This window comes from Alligator mississippiensis, chromosome 7 (genome assembly GCF_030867095.1).
Source record: "Alligator mississippiensis isolate rAllMis1 chromosome 7, rAllMis1, whole genome shotgun sequence".
Classification (NCBI taxonomy): domain Eukaryota; kingdom Metazoa; phylum Chordata; order Crocodylia; family Alligatoridae; genus Alligator; species Alligator mississippiensis.
Genome location: NC_081830.1, coordinates 77,397,513 through 77,422,307, shown reverse-complemented (window position 1 = coordinate 77,422,307; position 24,795 = coordinate 77,397,513). Strand labels below are relative to the sequence as shown.

Sequence of the window (24,795 nt, the reverse complement as noted above, 5' to 3'; positions counted from 1 at the left end):
ATAAAACAAGCAACTAAATATACACAGGTCCACTTGGAAACTGCCAATAAGTGCATGGTGTTCTTCAAATGAAAATCCCATTCCTCACTGATTATGTTATATAGATGCCTTGTTAAAGGTTTGCCAGAGTAATTCTTCATATCACTGACCCTGCCTTTACTATCTAATATCATATGCAGCCATACTTACGGTAGCCCTCAATATGTCCATCCAGTTGCAAGCATTTAATTACTTTACCTGCTAAATTTAATTTAATTAATTACCTTACCCGCTAAAATTTACAGGTCAAGTTTAACTGACCCCTGAAAAACCACTGTAAAAATTTCAAATAAGTTTAGGATTCCCTGACATTTTCATTGACAGCAATGTGCCTACCATCCACTGGTCTTTAAGGCTATCATGCTTTTCATTAGGCAGCTTCTTTTCAGGAGATGGCTTACAGGTCTTACACTTCAGTCTGTTCGCTGTTTGTTCTCTATGTTGCAACAAGAAACACACCTGTTCTCAAATCCTTTCTGCTTTTTTTCTTATGACCAATGCAACAGAAATGGGCATTGAATGAGAAAGAATGCTTCAGCGTTACCAAGAGCTTTATCAGGCAGGGAAGAACCATACAATTCTTGAATCTTGTGAAATTTCTCTTTCTATCCTCAGGTCTTCTTTTCACTTCAAACTGTTAAAAAAAAGTTCCAACAAACAGTTGGCTTCTGTCAAAATCACTACAACACACCTTTCCACAGTATGTTAAGTATTATTTTGGTCTCCTGATTAATGTTCCTCTGTGGTCAGTTCTCTAATCATTGCTTTGAGGTCTTTAAGGCTTTGCACAAAAATGTCAGTTCCACTTACCAGTTAAAGGATGGCCCATGTCCTTTTATCAGGATGCCTTTCTCTGGAGAAGAACTAAAACCATCCTGAAACGGAAAGAGAAGAAAAAGAGTTTACATGAAGGGAAACCTTATTTGACTTTCCACTTCTACTTGATTTCTGATCTTCTTGTCAAGCTTGTATGTCAAGAACAGGATTCACAATTCTTATTTATGGCTCCTTCATGGGTTCCTACACTGCTTCTATTTCCACCATGTCAGAGACTTTTTCATAGTTTGCTAAAGGCAGGTAAAAGCTGAGAAAACCAAAAACTGCAATGTATTCCTGCTGATTTTCCATTACAGGAGAAAGTATAATGTAGAATTTCCACAAGTCTCTGAAGGGTCTTCAAATTCCTCCTAACAAATATTACAATTAGGTTATTTTTCAATTGCTGAATACAACAGGCTATATTACAGAAGAGTCTTCCAAAGAAGTTGATTTGTTCTGCTTTCAATTCCACCCCTTACTAACAGACTGAGGTCTATTTCTGCAAGTGTCTTTGTGAAAATCTTGTAGAATCTTGACAATAGATATGAATCTAGCTTTTGTGTTCCTTATTTTAAGCAAGAAATCATCTTTTGCTTATCTGCAAGTTTTTGGAGGGTCATTCAGCTTCTTCCTACTGCTGAAACCAGAGCAGGTGAATGAAGAATCACTTTCTGGGGGGGGGTTGTTTGTTTTTTTAATTATTGACCACTGGGATACAGGGAGGCCAGGACAGATAATACAGATCATGAGTTTTTCCTGAATTATTTCTGTTTCAACTACAGTGTACCTTGATTTAAATATTTCTCATGATGAAGAACCCACTCTGACACTGTGTAACTTTTCCCAAATGTCCTATACCCTTGCCGTTGAAAATGTTACTTATTTCTAGTCTTTTTTTTTTAAACAGATTTAAATCTTTATTAGTGAATGTTCTACATTCAATTTCCAGTCATTAGTTCCTGTTAAAACCAGGTCTGCTAATGATCCTTGATTGTCAAATTTCTGTTGCCCATGTAGATGCTTACACAGAGCTCTTAAGTCATCCCTTAATTTTCTCTTTTATGATTTAATATTATCAAGCTCCCAGAATTTCTCACTGAAAGGCATGCTTTTTAATCCGTTAATGATTTTTGTGAATCTTCTCTGAAGCCTCTCCAAGTTTTCAACGTCTTCCTTGAAGGTTTGGCATCACAACTTGACACAACATTCTGCAAGCGGCTGTACCAGTGCCAGATACTGGGTTACACAACCCTCCTAATCTTGTTTAAATTTTCAACATTTAGTTCCCGTTCAAATCCTTCCTTCAACATCCCCTACAACAGAATCATTCCCTAATAACAAAGGCAAACACTTCTCAAATCACTGATACTTCTATGAGCTTTGCAATATGCCCTTTTTTCTCCCAAGCCTATGTTCTAGATGGTTAACTCTGCAGGACACTGGCCATCTTAATTTTTGGCTTTGCACTGCATTAAGCACACAGTTGATGGAAAATAACAAGAACAATAATGACATATTTTAGTGCTGACATTGTTAAAATCTCTTGTCTTTATTTACATTAGCAGTTATAATGACTGTCCACATAGAAATTTCTATTTTGGAAACAGTTTTGTACAAACGTATCTTTAAAGACACTTGCAATGCTGAATTTGCCATTAACTGAGAAGACAGAGCTTTATAATGCATTTACTAGAATGTAACCTTGTTTTACAAATATATTTACATAAATACTTTAAGTATCATTTTAACAACTGTGAAGATCAATCTCGCAATGGGTTGACCACTACAGCACTAGTTCACCAACCATTCAAGAACCTGCTTAACTTTTAAGCCTGATTAGGCTCAGCAGAGCTAATAAGTGCTTTTCAAAATAGAATCCAGGCCACTCAACCCCTTCCAGAACTGAGCTTTACTGGGTGCGACTACATGTGCGCCTGTATTAGGACACAGTGAATTCATTATCTCTGCTGTAGGATAATACTGTCCATGACAAGGACTACCTACAGTGGAGTAATTTACACCCAGCTCAACACATGTGTAGACGGTGACCAGGGCTGGCTGGGGCACCAGGATGCAATAGTGCGAGGGCCACCTGCAGGCTTCAGGGGGCCACCTGCAGGCCCCAGCCAGCCCTTCCACCGACTGCCGCCACAACCCAGAGCCCAAGGCTGACCCCCCACAAACCTGATGCCAGCTCAGGGCTGCTCTGTCCCGACTCAAAATGCTGTGGTCCCGGACACACACGTATACACTGTGCCCAGGAGCTACTGACTCTGGCGCAAAGTGTCAGCTAATTGCACATGGAGATGCACATTATGTACTAACACAAATACAGTATATTTTTTAAAAGTAAATGCATACGAGTTTGAGATCAAACTTATTTTTTTGCAACTGAAACATTTTCTTTCACAAGTGCTCTACAGGAATCCAGAAACATGGGAGGAGCTAGAAAGAATTCTGTTTGTGACACCTACTCAAACTTATGTTAAATCAATTCTAGTTTACATGCTGGTTTTTTTTTTTTTCTTTCAAAGCAATACCTACCCTTGAACAGAACACAAATATGGTCCATAGGGCCAATGGCCCAGTTAACTGTTATAATAGTGTAAACTATACATTTAAAAAAAAAAATCAATATTTAATACATGTGGCAATCAGTATATTAAAGTAAAACTTCATTTTGCACACCACTGAGGTAGAAAGTTAAATTTAAAATAATGAAACAGTAGTCTACAAAGCAAGTTAATTCCCCAAACCAAGAAACATGGCAGTTCTAACTATTATTCTTTATGCAGTTCAAGATCAGTTCCTGCAGTCCTAATTTAGGTAAAAGCCATGGAGAGTTTTATCCCAGTAAAGACAGAAACAGTGATCTCTACTCACCTAAACCAGAGGCACTGCAATACCACTGTTCAAGAATGGATTTCATATTAAAAATATACTTGGAGATTAATATTTCCATTTATTTTCAAACAGAAGTCTCAGAAAAAATACTGTGTGGGTCAAATTCTTTGCCTGCTATACATGGGAAACGTATTACATTTAGCAGGAAAGAGTTCGGAAGAGACAATTTGAATACGTTATTGAACGTTTACCATTGTTTTGGTCTCGCTTACCAAAACAATAACTATTTCCCAACCCCTTCTCTTTAGACTGATGTACAAAGTTGGGGGGGGGGTTCTTCATTTTATACTACAATAGTTAACAGTAGAGAAAATCCTTATGCATATCTTGGAAACCAGCTTTGAAAACAAAAAAAAACCTTAATTTTTCAACACACACACACACACTTCCCACGTACCACATAAGCAATATTGTGAGACGTGAAAGAAAAAAGAAATCAAGTCCGATAGTTTCAACCCAGGGAAGGTATAAGCAAAGGGGTTCAAATAGAAATTCTTCTGCAGATTTAAAAATGGGAGGTATTGTGTTCTTATTGTACAATCAGTAGTGCTTTACTGTATCTTAAAAAGCAGCACTACATGCATGGACAGTTTCCCCAAATGCTTCCCTTGATGTACCTAAGGTATAATCATAAAATTGTCAGAGATTTCATTCTCTGCTTCTGAAGCTGATTCCATTCTCTCTACAGTGATCTTTGATTTCAACACTTCATTGCACAAAAACCTAATGATCAACTAAGCAAGGTAGCTGCAAAAATTGGTAGCCAATATAGCAGTTTTATGAGACACTGTTGTGCATACTCCTTGGAAGCACTATTTGTAAAGTGGATGGATATAAAAAGGCTTATTTCCTTGCACCAGGACAAAATAGCAGTCCATGATGCTAAGGTCCATCATCCTCCATAAACAGCTCCACTACTTGCTGGATTACAAACAATATGCATCTTGTCCCCATAAAATGACAAAAGTGGAGTTGATACTGTGTATACACAGTACATGAAAGAAAGGGCACATAGCAAGAATGAATACAATGCACATTATCTTCCTGTCAGCAGAGAACTATAATTTTGTATTCTGTGCTGTACCATGCACAACATAAGGGAATATCAGGCAGATACTTGCTTCTATAGATCCTAAAACTTCCCCAATGCAATTCCCATCTTAAAACAGGAATATAACCAGGATATCTATAGATGACAAGAAAGATAAATCTTTCTCTTTATAAATTAGTTTAAATTTAATAAAAATACACTCCATGCTTCACACCTTCAGAGCACTGCACAGAGGCACAAAGTTCACAGTTCATTAATACTCACAACCTCCCTGAGGTAGCTGAGTGTTATAATCATTATTTTACTCATTGGGAACCTGACACAGAGTTGAAGCGATTTGCCCAGAGCAATGGTTCTCAACCTTTTTAGACTCAAACCACCTTTCATTAGACCCAAGGTGCCTGCTGGAAAATGCCAGTTCTTAGCTTTCACTCATTTTTTTTACTACAAAAAAATAACAGAGCAATTACTCTGTTGCAACACACTCACAAAAACCACAACCGGTCAGAAAAGTTTTTGGAATCCCTGTTTGAAATCTCTGGATTCCATCTTGTGCATTGTGTAGGTAATTACACACATAGCACTGCTGATATTGTGTGGCACCTTGCAGCATCCTTAAAAGGCTCTTGCAGCACCCCATGGCACCCTGACTGGGAATCACTGGTCCAGAGCTTCACAACAATTTAGTAGGAATACAACATAAAAAGTTCTTGATCCATATCCTACAGTTAGTGCAATACCTCAGTCTGCATCTTCTGTTGCATTATACCACCAGCATCAAATGCATAACTGTATCTGAAATACAAACTTCAGTCATTTATTTTTTACTAATGATATTACTCTGTTGACCCCATCCTAGCAAACATAAAATGACCATAGATGATGACAGACATACCAACAGAGCAGCCACTAAGCACCAAAAATGCAGGTACTTCTGCAGACAAGAACTAGGAAACCAAGCTGGGACTGCAGAAGACTTTTATATCTCAAGGACCACGCATAGAGCAAGACCAGCTGTACACATTCAGCAGCAGCTTACACACAAACAAGCACCAAAAGGATATAATCACGCAGATACTTTCTCTGAAAACAATTTTTCTTGCTGAGGAAGGAAGTTCATGCTTAAACCACGCAAAGCCATTGTTTTGTTTTATAGTTTGTTCCTGCCCAAAGAGTATTTGAAAAGAACAAGATGCAGGTGGCTGCATGTACCAGAACATAACTGATAGGAGTCAGGACATGGATTACTATTGTTTGAAAGCTTGTGACACACCACTGAAACTGGAAACTGGGATCGCAATGAATCTGAGACCCATCATACAACCACAAGTAGCCTTTTAATGAATTAAGCATAACTGGTTATTTTTTACTACTCATAAAACGGAGATAGATGAAACCTATGGCAACATTTTATTTTCTTTATTCTGGGTGGGGGAAAATAAAGAGGGAGCCATCAAAAGCAGTTTGTGCTGAACTATAGTATTTGATCCCTGCACTGTTTAAAAGAATTTCTAGATTCAGCAAAACAGTTTTCACCCTGACTACTGAAACTAAAAGACAGAGCTTACCATGAAGGAGCCTGGCGAGGAACATGGGATCAGACGGGGTCCTCTGGGCCAAAGTCCAGTCCCCTGAATTCAGAGGCAACATTTACTCAGAATCCCCATAATCACTACTCCAAGCTCTCATGCACAGCTACAAGACAGTACCTGAAACGCCAGCAAAACCCTACAACATGCAATAGGTAAACACAGTGCAGATGAGGGCACTGCCAATGCCCTGCCTCTGTAATGATATATTAATTGTTTAATATATATGCAACCATATACTAATTGGTCAACATATGCCTGAAGGGGGGGCGGGGGACGGGGATCGGGCTCCACAATACAGGAACCCTCTTCTGTTGGGAACCTGTGGCTTTTCTAAATTGTAGCAGAAGCATCAAAACCGCTTCATCAAATGTCCTGGCCTTCACTGTTTATGCTGCATAGAGATCACATCATTTTCAATAAAACCAAATTTGACCATACAACCAAATGCATTAAAATTGTCACTAGAGTCATTTCTGGTAGAATACAGATAAATCACACTCCTAGACTTTTCTCTACAATGTTGTGAGCTCAAGGCAACAGTAAAACCGGGAGGGAGAGAGGGAGGCTTTCATGCCTTCATTTTGTTGATACTGGGAATAAATGCTGGATTATGTATGCACTTGGTCTCTTCCAAGAGCTGGGTAGATTAAGAATCTAAAAATAGTACTGCTTGATATACAGTACGTCCGCATTGTTACAGTGCATACTCTCAACTGCCTTCCATACACCAAATCAATTTGCTTGCCAGTTCTAAGTCAGTACTACTAAACAATAAACAAGCCCACCTCGAGCAGGATGTCCACACCATTACATGACTTTTAAGAAAGATTCAAATTATTTCCATACTAAGAATTCTCTCTGTTTCAATAACTCAACTATAGAATTGTCGGTAAAGAGAAAACCCTTACCAGACCCTACCTACTGCCTCTCCTATGGTTGTGAACTTACAAACAAAAGGCAAGCTCAACACCTGTTTGAAATCCTACCATAGGGGTTCACGTCAGCACAGATCACATTGCAGAATTCTGAACCTGCTCTGCACAGAGCGGAAGTACTTGCATGGAATTCATATCATTTGAATAAGTCCAAACTGAAGGACCACTGCAGACGGTGAAGGGAGGAGGCAAAAGTTCGGGTACATTTGTGTTTCGCATATGCGGACCCTTTCTGGAAAGGTTTGTATATACTACTATTTCAATGGCTTTTCTGGAAAGTTTTTAAAATATTACTGAAAAAAGAAAGTCAAACTTTTTTCTCCTTCATTCTTTAAAACTTTTAGGACACCTTTCAAGCCTCAGAATAATACAAATCTGTTCTCTTTCTCTATATCCAAAAGGCCTAATTTTTTAACCAAGTCAACATTGTCTCACTTATAAATTGAGCAAAGTTAATCTGTAACTGCACAAAAAAAAATCAATAAACTTAAAGTTTGGATAGTTCAGGGTAACAGGTAGCAACTTAAAATTTAAAAAACGGCAACTAAATCATATTTACATAAGGAATGTGTGCTCTGCAGACTGCCTGCTCTAGCACAACACCGCACAGCATGTTCAAGATAACACCTCAGAACTAGTTAAAAAGGTGAAACCATGCCACGCTAAAAATACTATGTTTTCATGTAGTACAAATCACCTTTTAAATTCACAATCTGCAGATAAGTGTCAAAGCAATTCATTTCCATTTTTGTCTGACTCCTAAAGCGCCGTGTGCAGCGTGAAAGAGAATGCCGGCCTTCCCAACATCTGCCAACCTCTTGTCACAGGCGAGCAAAGTTGCCAGGTAACCTAGCCCTGCTTCACACACGAGCTGCTGCGACAGAGGTCCCATCGAAGCTTCTTCCCTGTACTCCGAATGTCTCGTGACTCATAGCTGTCTTTTGTCTTTGCTTTTAAAGCCTGGCCTTGCTAGTTTCAACATTCTGTGTGTGACATATGTTTAGATGACCAAAGGGGGGGGGGGGGTGTCAGACACATATAGATGACCAGTAGGTGAAACTCTGCCCAGCTGCAGGTGGCCCCTTCCCTGGCCCCATCATTACCCTGGTGGCCACAGAAGACAGCTGAGCTCTCGCCAAAGCCACTCCGAGCTGGCCGGGGCCAGAACACCTGGTGTTGTTGCCCCACTTCCTGCTGCTGCATTGCTCCCACATGGCCCAAAGGCAGGGACCCACCCCCAGCAGCCCAGCCCTGAGGAGGGGTCTCCCCCACAGCCCTGTGTTTCTTGGAGCAGCTGGCTCAGCCCAGCTGCTGTGGGCGGGGGGAGACTACAGGAGACGAGCAGAGGGAGGGAGCTGCAGCTGCAAACAGCCGGAGCAGCCACCACCCCTGCTGCTTCACAAGCTTCTCCCCAGCTGCGGCCCCACACCTCTACCTGGAGAGGAGGCGACAGGCATTGTATAGTGGCACGGAACTCCCCACAGAGGTTTTCAGCAGCCATAAAGTGGGCGAGCGCTTGCCCTGAACCGCTTTGTGCATGTTAGGAGGGATCAGCCCATCTGGCAGCCCCGCCAAGGGCCACAGCAAGTGGCTGAGTCAGAGCCAAGGCGACATGTCTGGATGCAGAGGTCGTGTGTCAGGGGGGCACCAGGGCAGGGCAGAGGGGAGTCCCCAGGAAAGACAAGGAAGGGGCCAGGGATGAGCCGGGCCCCTGGATGTGCCAGCAAACAGATCCACCAAGGCTCAAGCAAGAGCACTGTATTTGCCTCAACCACTGCCCTCAACTGGGATGAGAGGCAAATACTTCTCAAGCCTATGCCTGTTATTGGACTGGTTAAGTGTTACCCTGAGAAACCCTGACCTCTTGCATCCACGCTGGACCATTATAGCTTCAGCTTCACCGAGGTTCAAAATACAGGGAGACCTGAGCCCTCCCCATATGAGACAAGAGCCCCCAGCCTGCCCTGCACCTTTCTCACACAGCAGTGGTGGTGGCAGGTTCTTCTAGCTTCCAGCTGGCACACCACAGGAGTAGGAGTGCAATTCAACCCACAGCATCACAATGGTGCCACCTACGCTTGGGCAGCAACATGAGGCTCCTTCTCTAGGCCTGGCCCTCTGCCCTCAGGAAAGACCTCTGGCATCAGAAGGCATAATCCCCGCTGGAGGGAAATGGAGACCTGGAGTACGTTAAGGACCAGGGCCAGGTTATAAGAGAAAGCAGGGGCAGAGACTGAAGCCAGGGCTGAGGCCTCTCTGTGAGGCAATCTGTCCTCTCAGCAGGAAGCAGGACCAGAACAGCCTGTACAAGCTCCGGATAGAGCAACCCTATTGCCTGAAGGCACGATCTTCAGCAGCAGAGCAGGAATTTTCTGAGCCTCGTGGGTTGTAATCGTGAGAGGCAATTCTAGTTCCCATGCTTTTAACACATGCATGGCATTCCCATCTGTACGTGCCAAGGGACCCCTGTGATACCTCTGAGTGATGCATGCAATCCTTGCAAAGCCAGCGGATCATGGCACTCAAGGGAGCCCGCCCCAGCCCCAGCCCTGGTAAAATCTGTGGGCAAGGAAGGAGCCCCCCAGGGGGCGCTTGCCTGCCTGTACACAAATGCCAGGAGCTTGGGGAATAAGCAGGAGGAGCTCATCCTCCTGCTCCGTGCAAACAATTACGATGTCATAGGGATCACGGAGACCTGGTGGGACTCCACCCATGACTGGACCACGGGGATAGATGGCTATACCCTGTACAGGAGGGATCGTGTAGAGAAATGGGGCGGGGGTGTAGCTCTCTATGTTAAGGAAAGCTACGCATCCCTGCAAGCCGATATTGGCGACCAGGGTGGACGGCTGGAGACCCTCTGGGTTAAAATCCGTGGGGAACACGGCACAGGGGACACAATGGTGGGAGTCTATTACAGACCTCCCACCCAAAGTCCTGAGCTAGACCAGGAGTTTGCCCAGGAACTGGCTGAGGCAGCTTGCTCCAGGACCATGGTTGTCATGGGTGACTTCAATTACCCAGACATCTCGTGGGAGGATCGCTCAGCAAAATCTGAGCAGTCGCAGAGCTTCCTCTCGTGCGTGGATGACCTCTACCTGACTCAAGAAGTCTATGGGCCAACGAGAGGCAAAGCGCTGCTCGACCTGGTGCTGGCTACTGGGGAGGACCTAGTCGGCGACCTAGTGATCGATGGGAAGCTGGGTGACAGCGACCACGAGCTGATCACCTTCACCATCCGCCGAAAAGCTGGCAAGTTAGTCAGCAACACGCAAGTCCTTGACTTCAGGAAAGCCGACTTTGACAAGCTCAGGAGGCTTGTCAGTGAGGCCCTAAGGGACTGTGACCGCAGGGAGAGGGGAGTTCAAGAAGAGTGGTTGCTCCTCAAGGGAGCGATCCTCAATGCACAAACTAAGTCTATTCCATCTCGGAGGAAAGGCAGCAAGAGGGCACAGCAGCCCCCCTGGCTCTCCAGGGACCTAGCAGACCTCCTGAGGCTAAAAAGAAAGGCCTACAAAGGACGGAGGATGGGAGTCACCTCCAAGGAGGATTATTCTGCACTGGTCCGGTCCTGTAGGGAGCAGACCAGGAAAGCCAAGGCTGCAACTGAACTCCAGCTAGCTTTGAGCATCAAGGACAATAAAAAGTCCTTTTTCAGATATGTGGGGAGCCGGAGGAAAAGCAGGGGCAACGTTGGACCCCTGCTGAACCAGATGGGGCAACTGACAACTGACGCCCAGGAAAAAGCCAACCTATTAAATAGGTACTTTGCGTCGGTCTTTCATCAGCCCCATGGGACGCCTGTGCCTGCTACAGGGCCAGGAAGTCTGGGTGAGGGTGATCCCCTGCCCTCCATTAATGCTGACTTTGTGAAGGAACATCTTGAGAAGCTGGATACCTTCAAGTCAGCCGGCCCTGACAATCTTCACCCCAGGGTACTCAAGGAGCTGGCGAGCATCATAGCCCAGCCTCTAGCGCGGATCTTTGAAAACTCTTGGCGCTCTGGTGTAGTGCCCGAAGACTGGAAGAAGGCCAACATGGTGCCTATCTTCAAGAAAGGGAGGAAAGTGGATCCGGCTAACTATAGGCCCATCAGCCTGACTTCTATCCCGGGGAAGATCTTAGAAAAGTTTATTAAGGAGGCCATCCTTAATGGACTGGCCGACGCCAACATCTTAAGGGATAGCCAGCACGGGTTTGTTGCGGGTAGGTCTTACTTGACCAATCTCATTTCCTTCTACGACCAGGTGACCTATCACCTGGACAAGGGAGATGAGATTGATGTCATATATCTTGACTTCAAAAAAGCCTTCGATCTGGTGTCCCATGATCGTCTCTTGGAGAAACTGGCCAATTGTCGCCTTGGGTCCCCCACGATCCACTGGCTGGAAAATTGGCTCCGGGGTCGGACCCAGAGGGTAGTAATTGATGGAAGTCACTCATCGTGGTGTCCTGTGACCAGTGGGGTCCCCCAAGGCTCTGTCCTTGGACCCATACTGTTCAACATCTTCATTAACTATGTGGACACTGGAGTCAGAAGCGGACTGGCCAAGTTCGCCGATGACACCAAACTTTGGGGCAAAGCATCCACGCCAGAAGACAGGCGGGTGATCCAGGCTGACCTGGACAGGCTCAGCAAGTGGGCGGATGAGAATCTGATGGTGTTCAACGCCGATAAATGCAAGGTTCTCCACCTTGGGGAAAAAAAACCCGCAGCATCCTTATAGGCTCGGCAGTGCTATGTTGGTTAGCACTATGGAAGAAAGAGACTTGGGGGTCATCATTGACCACAAGATGAACATGAGCCTGCAATGCGATGCTGCGGCTAGTAAAGCGACCAAAACGCTGGCTTGCATCCATAGATGCTTCTCAAGCAAATCCCGGGACGTCATTCTCCCCCTGTACTCGGCCTTAGTGAGGCCGCAGCTGGAGTACTGCGTCCAGTTTTGGGCTCCACAATTCAAAAAGGATGTGGAGAAGCTTGAGAGAGTCCAGAGAAGAGCCACGCGCATGATCAGGGGTCAGGGAAGCAGACCCTACGATGACAGGCTGAGAGCCCTGGGGCTCTTTAGCCTGGAAAAGCGCAGGCTCAGGGGTGATCTGATGGCCACCTACAAGTTTATCAGGGGCGATCACCAGTATCTAGGGGAACGTTTGTTCACCAGAGCGCCCCAAGGGATGACGAGGACGAATGGTCACAAACTACTACAAGATCATTTCAGGCTGGACATAAGGAAGAATTTCTTTACTGTCCGAGCCCCCAAGGTCTGGAACAGCCTGCCGCCGGAGGTTGTTCAAGCGCCTTCATTGAACACCTTCAAGATGAAACTGGATGCTTATCTTGCTGGGATCCTATGACCCCAGCTGACGTCCTGCCCTTTGGGAGGGGGGCTGGACTCGATGATCTTCCCAGGTCCCTTCCAGCCCTAATGTCTATGAAATCTATGAAATGCCTAGATGCACATACAAATTACATGGTTATGTATAGGGACCTACAGAAATCAAGGCAGCAGACAGGCAATTTTGCACGCCAGTCTCAATTCTGACTGCCATTTTTGCGGTATTAGTGTCAGGGCCCTGGCAGCCCTGCTCTTTGCTGCTGATTGGCGGAGAGGGGTGGGGCCATATGAAAGGCAACCCTCTCCGCCAATCAGCAGCAGAGGGAGGGGGAATGGCCACCATCTTGGCTGCTCCTTTTCATGGCAGCTGCTTCCACCCCCCAGTGAGTTGCGAGGCCAGGCCACAGCAGCCCCTGGTTCCCACTGGGGAGCCAGCTTTTTATTATCACTAAGTTTTTTTTCCCCAGCAATTCCGTACAAAATCACAGAAACTCCTGTTTTTTGCAGTGTTCATGGAAACCGCCTTTTTACATGGTTTCTGCAAAAATTACTCAAATTGCAATTTGAGTAGGTTCCTAGTTATGTAGAGAGCATATAATTTAGAAAGCCTGTAAGGTCAGCTGTCTGGAAGTGGGTGAAGTGAGATGGACAAGTGAGCCAGGAATCCTTGACTCTTGAGTTTGCTCCACAATAATATATGGATTAGTAGGTTGAACAGTTACAAAGGACATTCTGCAAACTCTTAAACTTAGCATCTATCAATACCAATTAATTCAGCAATGAGAGTGGTCAGTTTCCCAATGCCCATTATAGATTATATATAGCTTTATAATGGTTTGAACCACAGTAATTTTATGGCATTGTTGAACCCCCTTGATGACAATAGGTAAATTTTGATCTTGAATGCAGTCCTATAGTAATATAGTCTGCTTGTAAAAAAAGGAGTTTCCTCAGGGCAGATTAATGATTTAGTTCTACTTGGAAGCATTTTTCTGCTCATTCAGTCCAAAGTCAGCAATCTGTCCTGGATTCCAGGATTCTAACATATAGGCTCTAGTACTCAGCAGCCCATAGCAAATGCTGGAGGAAAAAGAAATTGTTGAATTTCATTCTCTAAAGTCAGGGTTAAGAAAGTATTGCTTATCATAAGTGAAGTAGTATCTTAAAAACCCAGGAAGTATTTACAAAAATAGCTGTTGTAACATCCATTCCCCCAGCCCAGATGATTAAAAGCAGATGATTAAAAAGTACTTTCTGATTTCTAGACTTCTCCAGGGAAGGTAGCTTTTGCGCTCAGAGTATTAGTGGTAGGTCTAAAACAACTGATATAGCTCTGAAGGCAATTTCAGAATGGTGCAGAAAGCAGCACCCTAAGGAGAAGGAGAGAGGGAGAAGCTAATCTACAGTATTAGTTACTAAAGCAGGTTGTTTTTTATTTTGACAGGAAGACAGAAGTAGGAAAGGCTAACTACATTAGACTTTAGATGATAACTAAGGCAGAACTGGACAGGGCCTCCCAGAGAGTTATTAGAGGATCCACACTTATCAGTATTGAAGTGTACAAGTAAATGTAGTCAAAAGTTGTCCCTCTTACCCTTAATCAATCCCTTGCTCCTTTAATAGTTACTGTATTAATTTATCCTTTCTATTTCCTTAAAATCTACCTTCATCCCTCACTGAAATACTTGCCTATAACTTCTTCATTATAACTTTGACTACTACAATCTCCTTTAGCTTTCTGGTATGTCATTTAACCTGTAACAAGCCTGCTGTAAATGATCCCTCAACAGCAAGTAAAACAGCCTCACCTTTCAGACCCTGCCCCTCCTAAGTCTCCGCTCATACTTCTCCTGTAGGCCAGTAGCAGATGTGTGAACAAAATCCGTTTGCCTGACATCCAAATCCAGTATGATGGATTAGCCCATACTACCTTCAGCATCAAACTTTATTAAGCAATAATAGAGCCCTTTTCTGAGCTATCTGTCTAAGCTGTATCTGGGGTCCAATGTCATGTAGCACATAGATCCCTTCTTTGGGCAAGTTTCCTTATGGGAGCTTCTTAATAACTGTGCACCATGCTGCTCTATCTGAAGCAATGGAAAAGTTGTAATGCAGAGGTCTGGAATTGAAAACAAAATGCTTACATAGACCCCTCTAATTTTTTTTCTTTATTTTACTTGTCCACTGGCATCTCTTCAGTCCAGTCAGTGTGTGGGACCTGCCAGTTCCACTGGGATGGGAGAAGCAAAATTTTTGCTTCCCACAGTATTCAGAGTATTGCCAAAGGGAAAAGTCTGGGTCCATTGGCAAGGCAAATACGTTAATTTGGTTTGTCTGGAATTCTTAGAGGTGAGTCACAAAAGCACCTGATGCATCAGCATCCAGAAAATAGATTTTGGGCGTGAAGAAGTGATTGCATATGAAAAACATTAATATAGGGCAAGGAAAAAAAGAGAGGAAAAAAAGGAAGTACAAAACAATCAAACTGAATGTCTAACTTTCCCAGGAAAGCTTTGTTTAGAAAAATAAAGTGTATTCTGAGCAATAAATCCATTTTCATAGTCAAATTTTCATTTATCTGACTACAAGAGTGGTCAAGCATTGGAACAATTTACCTAGAGGATCTCCAGGAATCTCCATCCTTGGAAATGTTCAAAAGCAGATTGGATAGAGAGTTGGCTGACATGGTTTAGTCATATTCATAGAACGTAGGCTGGAATGGACCTTGGAAGATCACTGGGTCCAGCCCCCCTGCACCAAGCAGGAAAGATAACTGGGGTCAAGTGAAGGCAGTTCAGGAGGATGCGGGCCAGGATCTTGCCCGCAATGGACAGGAGGGCAATCCCCCTGTAGTTCCCAGTCAGATTGGTCCCCCTTCTTGTAGATGGTCACGATGGTCGTGTTCTTGAGATCCCTGGGTATGTCCTCTTCATCCCAAAGGCGGAGGATAAGCTGGTGGAGTTGTAATGTGAGTCAGAAGCCGCCAGCACGTAGGACCTCTGGGGGTATACCATCTGGCCTGCAGGCTTTGTTGCTTTTCATCTGTTGGATGGCCTGCTTCAGCTCTCTGATGGTTGGTGGATTGCTGAGGGAATCCACCACAGGGCATTGCAGGACAGCATGGAGAGTCTCCTCCAATACGGTGGACTCCCAGTTAAGGAGGAGTTCAAAATGCTCCTTCCAACACGGACGGACGGCATCATTGTCCTTGAGGAGCTGGAAGCCATCCTGTGATTGGAGGGGGTTTTGTCCAATGGACCGATGTCCGTAGATTGTCTTGGTAACCTGGATAAAGTCACGCATGTCATTCTGGTCAGCGTAGCCCTGGATCACGCGCAACTTCTCCACCCACCAGTTATTCTTCATATCACCGAAGTATTGCTGAACCTCAGCCTTCAGCAGGCGGTACGCCACCATCTTTCACCAAGTTCGTGGATGGCTTTGCCAAGCGATGAAGGCTGCATGCTTCCGCTCGAGCAGATTGAAAATCTGAGCAACACTGGCATCGAACCAGTCCTGGTTCCACCACGATGCAAACTCAACAGTCTGGACACAGGTGTCTTGGACAGCAGACTTGAGTTGCTCTCAGTGTGCTTGGATAGAGATGTCATCAGCAGTGGGGACTTGCTCCACTGCACTACACAACTGAGCCTGGAACTCCTTCCACTGTCCAGCTTCCTTCAGAGCTGCTACGTTCACCTGTCTCAGAGCAGCCTTCTGGGTCTTCTGGCATCTTGGGGCCAGGCAGATGTTCATAACTGAGCCCACAAGTCAGTGGTCCATCTAGCAGTCCTCATATCCCTTCATGGCCCTGGTGACGAGCACGTCCCTCCAGGCTCTACCTTGGATAATGATGTAGTCCAAGAAGTGCCAGTGCTCCAACCGTGGATGCCTCCACATGGTCTTAAACTAGTCTTTCTGGCAGAAGATGGTGTTCGTCACGATCAGGCTGTGTTGGGCGCATTTGGTAAGGAGTAGGATACCGTTGGCACTGACCTTCCCCACACCATCCTGCTGGGTGAGGTTTCCCAGCCATGAGAGATAGGACAGCCTACTTTGGGGGCATCTTTTTTAGCCCCTTCCCCAATGAGGTGAAAAGAGGGATCCGAAAAAGGGCTGCTCAGTTGCAGATGCAGCTGCTGAAGGACACCTCTATCCTGACAGGTGCCCGACAACCAATGCACATCCGCCACCTGTGTGCAGATTCTTGACTGGGGGCCTCCAGGTATCACAGCCCTGCCCCCATTGCCAATCTTCCATTGCCACAGGGCTTTCGGACCTAGCAGAAGCCTGCGCATGGCACGTTTAGCGTGGGAACTCCAGTGCATGGTCAGGTCCACACAGTCTTGGCGGTCAGTGGCCAGGTTCAGTGGCATAGCAAACCATGAAGACTGGGGCCATTTCTCCATTGCAGCCTTCTTCTGCCTTCACAGCCATTGGGGCCACAGACTTCCTCTGCCATCACACCATCTACAGGAGGGGGGAACAGCCCCTCACACAGTCTCCAGACCAGGGTAACCCTGGGCAGCAACCTCTAGCTATTAACCTGGTTCCAGTCATCCTCATTAACCATCTTGCTTGTTCTTATGTGGTTAGCTTTTTTTATTATTTATTTAAACATCCTGGTAAATGATTTTTCTGCAGTATTTTTGTGGACCAACAATGACATCCAGTGATTTGTGTTTTTAACTTGCTGGTGTCAATTCTACTTTATGGAGATGCATTAGGAATAAAGGCAATAGCATGAATTGTAATTAGGAACGTAAGACTGGAAGGGATTGCCCATTGTCACCAAGTCTCCTTCTCTGGGAGCACTGGCAACCCAAACATTTGTCCTAAAGAGCTCACAAGAGCCCCATCTCTGATCTCTCTCACACACCAAAGCCACAAAAAACATTAAATAAACTAAAATAAATAATGTTAAAAGACAGATAGTAGCACCACCAGGCTTAGACCATTGAAACAGCAGTCAATTTGTTACGTAAAACAAAACCACATGATCTCAGGAGATGGGACACAACCCAGAGGTAGGCAAAAAAAACCCCAAAAAAACCCCCAAAACCCTAATCTTGCCTATGTGAGCCCAGGGGAAATTCTTTCCTGACCTGGAATGAGGTAATCAATTCAACCCTAAGTATGTGAGTAAGACCTATCAGCCAGGCACCTGAGAGATCTTTCAGGGTCATTAAGAGCCCCACCACAGCTGAACCAGCATCCAATGCTTCAGAGGAAGAGGAAATTAGAGAAAAATAATATATTCAAAGTAAGGGATCGGAATCTTCCTGGCCCCTTCATATAACCAGCAGAAACCCTGAAACATAGGATTACAGGACACCTCTTAAAAACCAGTTTGGTTTATCCATAGCAAATCATATCCTTTGCTTGCAAGGAATGAAGAAAATTCAACTTATGCAATTCACACATTTCTGCCCACATGATTCAATGAGCTCCATGTTGGCAAACATCTTCTCTGTTAGTTTTAATGGGACTTTGCACGGTCAGAGAGGTCCTCAAGCTAGGATGTCACTACACGCCTTAGAGCCAAGTCTTTAACCTAACTCTTTTTTACAAATTGTCCTTAATGTCTACTCTTGTATTACTTAATCAAACAAGTGACTCCATAGAAATCTATAGGACTTTTGGCTGTGCCTGGAATGCAAAATGAGGCTTTTAAGCACATACGTGGAGAAGCAATACCTATTTAAATAATAGAAACCCCAGCTGTGGAACTACGAAATGAAATGTGATTAAAGGACCTGCCAAAGGCAGTTTGGAAGGCCTAAAATTGCTTTTTATGAACAGCCTCTGCTTTTTACACTAAAGGAATTAATTGGATGTATGTATTTTGTTGAACTGATTCATGACTCAGCAAGAAAAATTAATGAAATGAGTAGACAGCCAGTTAGGACAGCTGCCAAGGATGGTCATTTTAGCCCTACCAACCTTGGAAATGACCTTTTAAATAATGAACCCTAGAAAAAATATGCTACAAACCCATTAAAGTGAATCTTATCTACCTAGAAGTGTACTGATAGGAATAGCTGATAAGGGAGTAAGACATTAAATAAATGTCCCATATTATGTGCTAGGGCCATTTTTTGTTCTTTGTGTGGCTACAAAAGAATCTTCTCGACATTCCTGCCTCAATGAGTCTATGATTGATAGCTCCAATTTGGCAAATATTTATTTACATCTGTTACATGTGATGCGCATATCGTACAGGGAGGCCCTAGTCCTCTCACATCCCCACACTAGCTGATGGAGCTTCAGGACTGTGGAGCACTACACATGTGAGGAACAAGTTGTACAACAACTTGTAAAATTGTTAGGTGGGGCTTTACTTTCATATAAATCCCCAAACAAAAAGCAGTGCAGTATATTCAGATAATGTTCTTTCTATTTTATGCTGCTAAAATATCTACTGAAGATATAGATGACTATATCTATTTCAATGGGATTCATTTCAACTTCCTTTTAAAATACCCTCACTTCTCTGAACACCACTGGATAATCCCCTGCCCATATATGCAATGTGTCCATAGAGGAAATGTCTGTCATATAACACAGCAGCAAAAATAAAGAGGGACAGGAAAAAAAGTCATACACAACAGCCCAGAAACATTTTTGTATCAAAGAACAACAATGCTGGGAAGGACTTCATGAGGTCATGTAGTTCAGACCCCTGCTCAAGAAAGGTTCATCCCCGGGCTGAACGATTCCAGCCAAATGTCTGTCCAACTAAATGTCTGGTCTTGAAAGCTTCTAAGGATGGAGATTGCACAGCCTCCCTAAGTAGCCTGTTCCAATGCTTTACCACCTTCATAAGGAGAAAGTTTGTCTGAATCTCAAATGTAAATTTCCTTTGCTGCAGTTTCAGGCCATTGCTCCTGGTCCTGTTCAGTCACAGAAAAAAGTCTAATCTCCATCCTCTTTCTGTTTCACATACTGTTGACTCATATTCAGCTTATGAGCCACTGCGTAATAGTATTATTACTAAATCAGTGCAAAAACCTGTACACACATGTATTTACTTTGCTTTATTTTCAGTAAAACGGTTGAGCGTTCCTATATTACAGTGTACATGTAAAAGGAGTTCAGGTAAGTGAGGCTCTACTGTACTCAATTAAGCCCTTGGTTACAGAAGATCTTGCCGTGAATTCCAGAAATTGGTTCCAACTTTCCTGAGTGTTAATCCAAAGCAACTCCTTTGAAGTTTTACAATGCCCAACTTGTCTGTGAGAGTGGCATCTTTCTTGAATAGGAACACATCCGTTCACTTTGAATGGGAAGGGCGTAACCTTAAATGCATCGCACACCAACAGTGGTGTTGCCAGCTCTCATGATTTTTGGCATTCTTAAAATCTGTGCTTCAGGAATGTGAAAAACTTAGCTCTTTTTTATATAGATACAGCTATCTAGATATAGCAGGGGGTTTTGTGAAACGGCACCTCAAACTGAGAGAGAGATCTAAATCTATCTATATCTAGATATAGAGATATAAAAGAAAGAGCTAAATTTGGCAGCTCCCATGATTTTTGGCATTGTTCTTAAAGTCTGCGCTTCGGGAATGTGAAAACCTTGGCTCTTTCTTTCTTTTATGATGAAAGATACAGGATGAAACCCACATCAAAACAGGGCATCAATTTATAAATGTTGTGATGTTCGTTGCAACTCAAACCCCTAAGTCAAGGACTGTATTTATACATACATGTGGAGCTGCCACCTGACATCCCTCCCCGCACCCGCCTGGCCCCCGCTGGGCAGCTGTTGCCCAGCCCCAGCCCCAGTCCCTCCTTCACCATTCCTAACCCCGCTCCTCTGGGAAACCCGGTTCTGAGCGACCACCTTTCGGCTTAAACAACGCGGCTCTCGAGAACCAATGGCGTCGTAAGTCCGAGGAACGCCTGTCCGTGTGCGTGTGCATATATACGTATGTCTGTGTGTGTGTGTGCACGTATAAATATGTGTGTGTTCACATTCCCCAAACTCGCAGACTTTGAAGGACGACGCCAGAAAACCACGCGACTTGTCCGCCCCGCATCGCACCCGAACTCCTTGTCAAGTCCGCTGCCTCCCGCCGCCCGCTGCTCCCCTCACGAACCTACCCCCACCCCGCAGCCAGCGCCAGCCCGGTCCGGCCCCCACCCCGCCTCGCCTCGCCTCGCCTCCGTCGCCCCCCGGGGAAGACGCCCTGAGGCGGCGCCACCGCGGCCCCTCCCCGCCCGCCCCGGCTCGGCTCTGCGGCGCGTGCGCGGGGCCCTCACCTGGTGCCGGCCGAGGCGCCAACCGCTTCCCGCCGGGGGCCGGGCTCGCGTCCCCGCACCGCCGCCGCCGCCGCCGCCTGCCCCGCGCAGCGCAGCGCAGCTCAGCCCGCAGCGGCGCCGGCCTCTTCCGGGGCTGGGACAGGCCGCGCCGGCCGTTTCCCGGCGGGGGGGCCGGGCCGGGTCGGGGCGTGGCGGGGGTGGGCGGAGCCTCCCGCGCGGGGCAGGGGCAGGGGCAGGGGTGGCTGTACCCCGCTGCGGGGGCGACCCCACGCTCTCATCCACCAAGCCGTGTGCCCCGTGGAAGGATGTCGGCTTCCTGCTGTTCCTGAGCTGTGCCTAGACAGCCCTAACTTTCTTTTCAGTGACAAGTGTGAACTCTTCCAGCTCCCTCCATAGCAAGAGGCGTGTGTGCCCACGTTACGGCAGGTCGCTAGCACTGTTGGGACTGTCCGTGGCACGGGGGACCCTTCCCGCCCCTTTGCCGTGGATGAACGGCACGTTGGGAACGTGCGGACAGATGGCTAAAGCAATAAATCAGCGGGTGCTAGCCCAAGTATGCCAGTGCCCGGTGGTCACACTCTGTTACAAGTAAATCAGCTCTTATCGTGACTATTGTAGGTAGTTATTATGAATGGAAAGACAACGATCCCGCTGCGATTCTGTGCAGGCGAACCGTTTTAGTGCAGGGTTTTACACTAGGAGAGCGTGAAACCTGAGTTGCTGTTCCCTAATCCTCTATTTTAATTTCCTTTCATCTTAGTAATAGAAAACAACCCACCCAAACCACTTTTCCCTCCAAGCAGTGCTGGGTCCTCGTGTGTTGGTTTGCTGTGAAGGGCGCATGCGTTTCTGTCTCCAGTGACACAATCTGTTTCACTTCTTCCACTTCGTGTCTGACACGCAGCGGCCTGGCTGAGGATCCAGCATGACTAATACCACCAAAACAAAACAAATGGAAAAGTTACAACAGTGGAAGCGGTCATTTGACACCCTGCAGGGATCACGTTCACCGCAAATGCACAGTGGGATGGCTTACACAGCATCAGGACTAAATAAAATGCAAACTGATAGTCGCCCCCTTTGAGAACGGAAGGTGGGATCGGTAATTTGTTCCATGTAGAAAATGAGCGCTACAGATATTAGGACTCGGGGCATTTTCTGGGTCCTGATCATTTTGCTTCTCATGTGATTTCACACAACCTGGCCTCCAGTTGTTTTTGAACAAGAAGATAAACGCCACAAAAACATGAACTGCGTAATTGCTTTATTTCATCAGGAGTCTCATTAAGTGATACTAGCAGAGGCAAAGCATTTCTTTATTTTAAAACCATATGTGGTCCTGTTGTTGTTTGTGTTGGCTTGCTTTATTATTAGCTGGAGCATTTTATTTTATAATGCAACTGGCAAAATAAGGGAGAACCTAGAAAAGACCAATGGTTCAGGCTCCCTTTGGTGTGTTAAAAGACAAAGCCCCGCACAGCCCAGAGGGTGTAATTTGCTTCAGAGGACAGTTGCTTAGAGCCTGTGATTTTAATGGTTGTCCTATACCTGGTCATTTTGTCAAGTACCAAATCAAGTGCAGTTAAACTAAACATTATCCTCTTATTCTCTGGGAGAAAAGCATTTTGTTTAAGCCATTCAGATAGAGATCATTGTCACATCTGGGGGCGTGGAGTTGAATTTGGGCACTCTTTAGTAGACATTTTAACTCTTAAAGACTTGGGCGTATTTGGATAATGTCATGCTTTCTTTAAGAAGAATATTCAAATACTTGGTTTAGAAAAAAAAAATCCTGAATTTGCTGCAAAAAATCTGTTGTTGGGCCCTATTTTGATCCCAGGGAGTCCCTCCACTGATGAACTATCTCTGCTGTTAATCAGAAATATAGTTGACAGGGGAGCTGCGCACAGGAAAAAAGATTAAAAATCAAATCCTGTTATCTCTTTTCTCCCTCTCATCTTCCACGGCCTGATCTTACAGCCTTAAAAATATTGGGAGTTTTACCGCTGTTTTCAGTGGAAAGAGGATTGGATCCTTATTACGATTACCACCACACCTTCCCTCCCCAAACAACAAACAATATAGTGTTCTGTGCATCTAGAACTTATTGCAGGATCGTGTGTAGACAAGCAACGTGGCGTGTGTACACAACACTTTAAAGTGGGCTAATTGCTTTTGCACCACTTCAATGGTGTCAGTGTTTGCACGCCTTCACGGTGTATTCCACATTAATTCCAGCTACTGTAGGAAATTTGGCAGCGTAATGCACCTTAAATGACTTGAGAAGCAGGAAACTAAAACTGCTCAAAGGAGTTCTGGTTTGCTGCCCCTACAGCTATGGAGTGAAGCCTCTGCCGCGACTCTGCAGGAAGCCCTGCAGGCAGCCTGGCAGCAGCCCAGGAAAGCAGCTCCACCCCAGAAAGCAGGGAGCCTGATTTTCCCCCTATCCCCATCCCTGAAGCCTGCCTGGCTGCCTGAGCTGTATGGGGGCCCAGTGCTTCCCTCTGCAGCTGTGGTGCCCCCTGGGACTGCCTGAGCTGGATGCCTGCAGGAGGGTGCCACCTAGGAGAGCACCAGCCCTCCCCCTGCAGCCCAGGGACTGCTCCACCTGCCAGCAGCTCACCCTCTCCTCCCCTCCCCCGGAAAGGCAGGTAATTGCAGGGTGTGTGCCGGACACGGGGGTTTAAAAACCCACCACTTCAATTTAGGGCCCCCTAATCTATGCATGACCTAGAAGAGCCCCCTCTGTTTCTCAAAGCTTACTTCCCTGCTCCACTGAAGTTAAAAAATGGAATCATTTACAAAATAACTGCATCTTGACAAACAGAAATATTTTTTTTGCCAATAAATATGTTGCTTCTCTTAACAGTTCTACAATCGTGGTGCCACAGTATATTCAGCGCCACAGATACTGCCTTTCAAAGACTCTGTCTGAGTGTAAAGTAGTAAAGATAGCATTGTCTAGCAGTTTAAGTGAAGTCAAGAGGTACAAATGTGGAGGAAGGATATCTGGTATGATTATTGATCAGAGGCAGCTATAGCTCCCATTACTATAGTATGCAAGTGCTTCAGTCTTTGCTTTCTCCCTGTGAAAAAGGAAAATGCACTTTTCCTAGACCCCACTCTCCAGCTGCAGTATGGGGGCACCGTCCTATGCCGTTGCTGCCTCTCCCCAACCCCTTGCCTTGGCTGCACCACAGGCACAGATTCCAGCAGACAGGGAAATTAGCTGGCGCCAGACAACTGCAAGCTGCATCCACACTAGGGCTGTGCGAAACAGCACCGTTTCATTTTGACTTCCGTTTCACCATTTCGAAAGTACAGTGTTTCATTTCGCTGTTTCGAAGCACTGTTCCATTTCGTTTTGTCGAAACTGTTTCGCTCTTTCAACACGTTAAGATGTTTCGCCCATGGCTATAATGGGGAATCATAAAAATGCCTACAACTTTGTCAGTTCTTGCATGGTTCAGATGAAAATTGCAGGGATGGTAGCCCCTTCTGAGGGCATGAAGCCTACCAAGTTTCAAGGAAATAGGTACAGGGGGTTTTGTGAAACTGCACCTCAAACTGTTCAAAGCAAAAATAGTATCACTTGCTGGCTGCAGCAGCCTGCTGTCATCCTGCATCAGATTCCGGAATCCACTCCCTCCAGGAGGAGTCTGGCACAGCCCCGCAGCCCTCCGGGGGGGCATGGACCCCCAGATGTGTGTGTGGGATGACAGCAGGTTGCCGCTGCCAGCTAGGGCCAGCACCAGCACCAGCACTGAGTTTTTCCTGGCACTCGGCACGGGCTGCACCAAGCAGACTTGGGTGCTGTTGCTGGCCCCAGCTGGCAGCAGCAGCATGCTGTCA

At 45.5% G+C, this 24,795-nt stretch overlaps 1 protein-coding gene and 1 long non-coding RNA gene across 4 annotated transcripts in view; one reads left to right on the top strand and one right to left on the bottom strand.

Annotated features, from left to right (window-relative positions):
• The window catches only part of NAALADL2 (N-acetylated alpha-linked acidic dipeptidase like 2), a 1,094,482-nt gene extending 1,073,399 nt beyond the window's left edge, over positions 1 to 21,083 (bottom strand). For 2 of the 3 annotated variants that reach the window (XM_059731157.1, XM_059731158.1), the window contains exons 1-2: positions 20,944 to 21,082; positions 850 to 914 (exon numbers count right to left, since the gene is read on the bottom strand). The gene's annotated coding sequence lies outside the window, so the exon portion shown is untranslated. Of the gene's footprint in view, positions 1 to 849; positions 915 to 20,943 lie in introns of all 3 variants that reach the window. The other variant, XM_059731159.1, reaches the window with a different exon arrangement.
• Positions 20,475 to 23,809, top strand: LOC109280880 (uncharacterized). The gene is made up of 2 exons (XR_002087337.2): positions 20,475 to 20,566; positions 21,704 to 23,809. It is a non-coding gene; the product is annotated as an uncharacterized LOC109280880 (long non-coding RNA).
• The last annotated feature ends 986 nt before the right edge of the window (positions 23,810 to 24,795 follow it).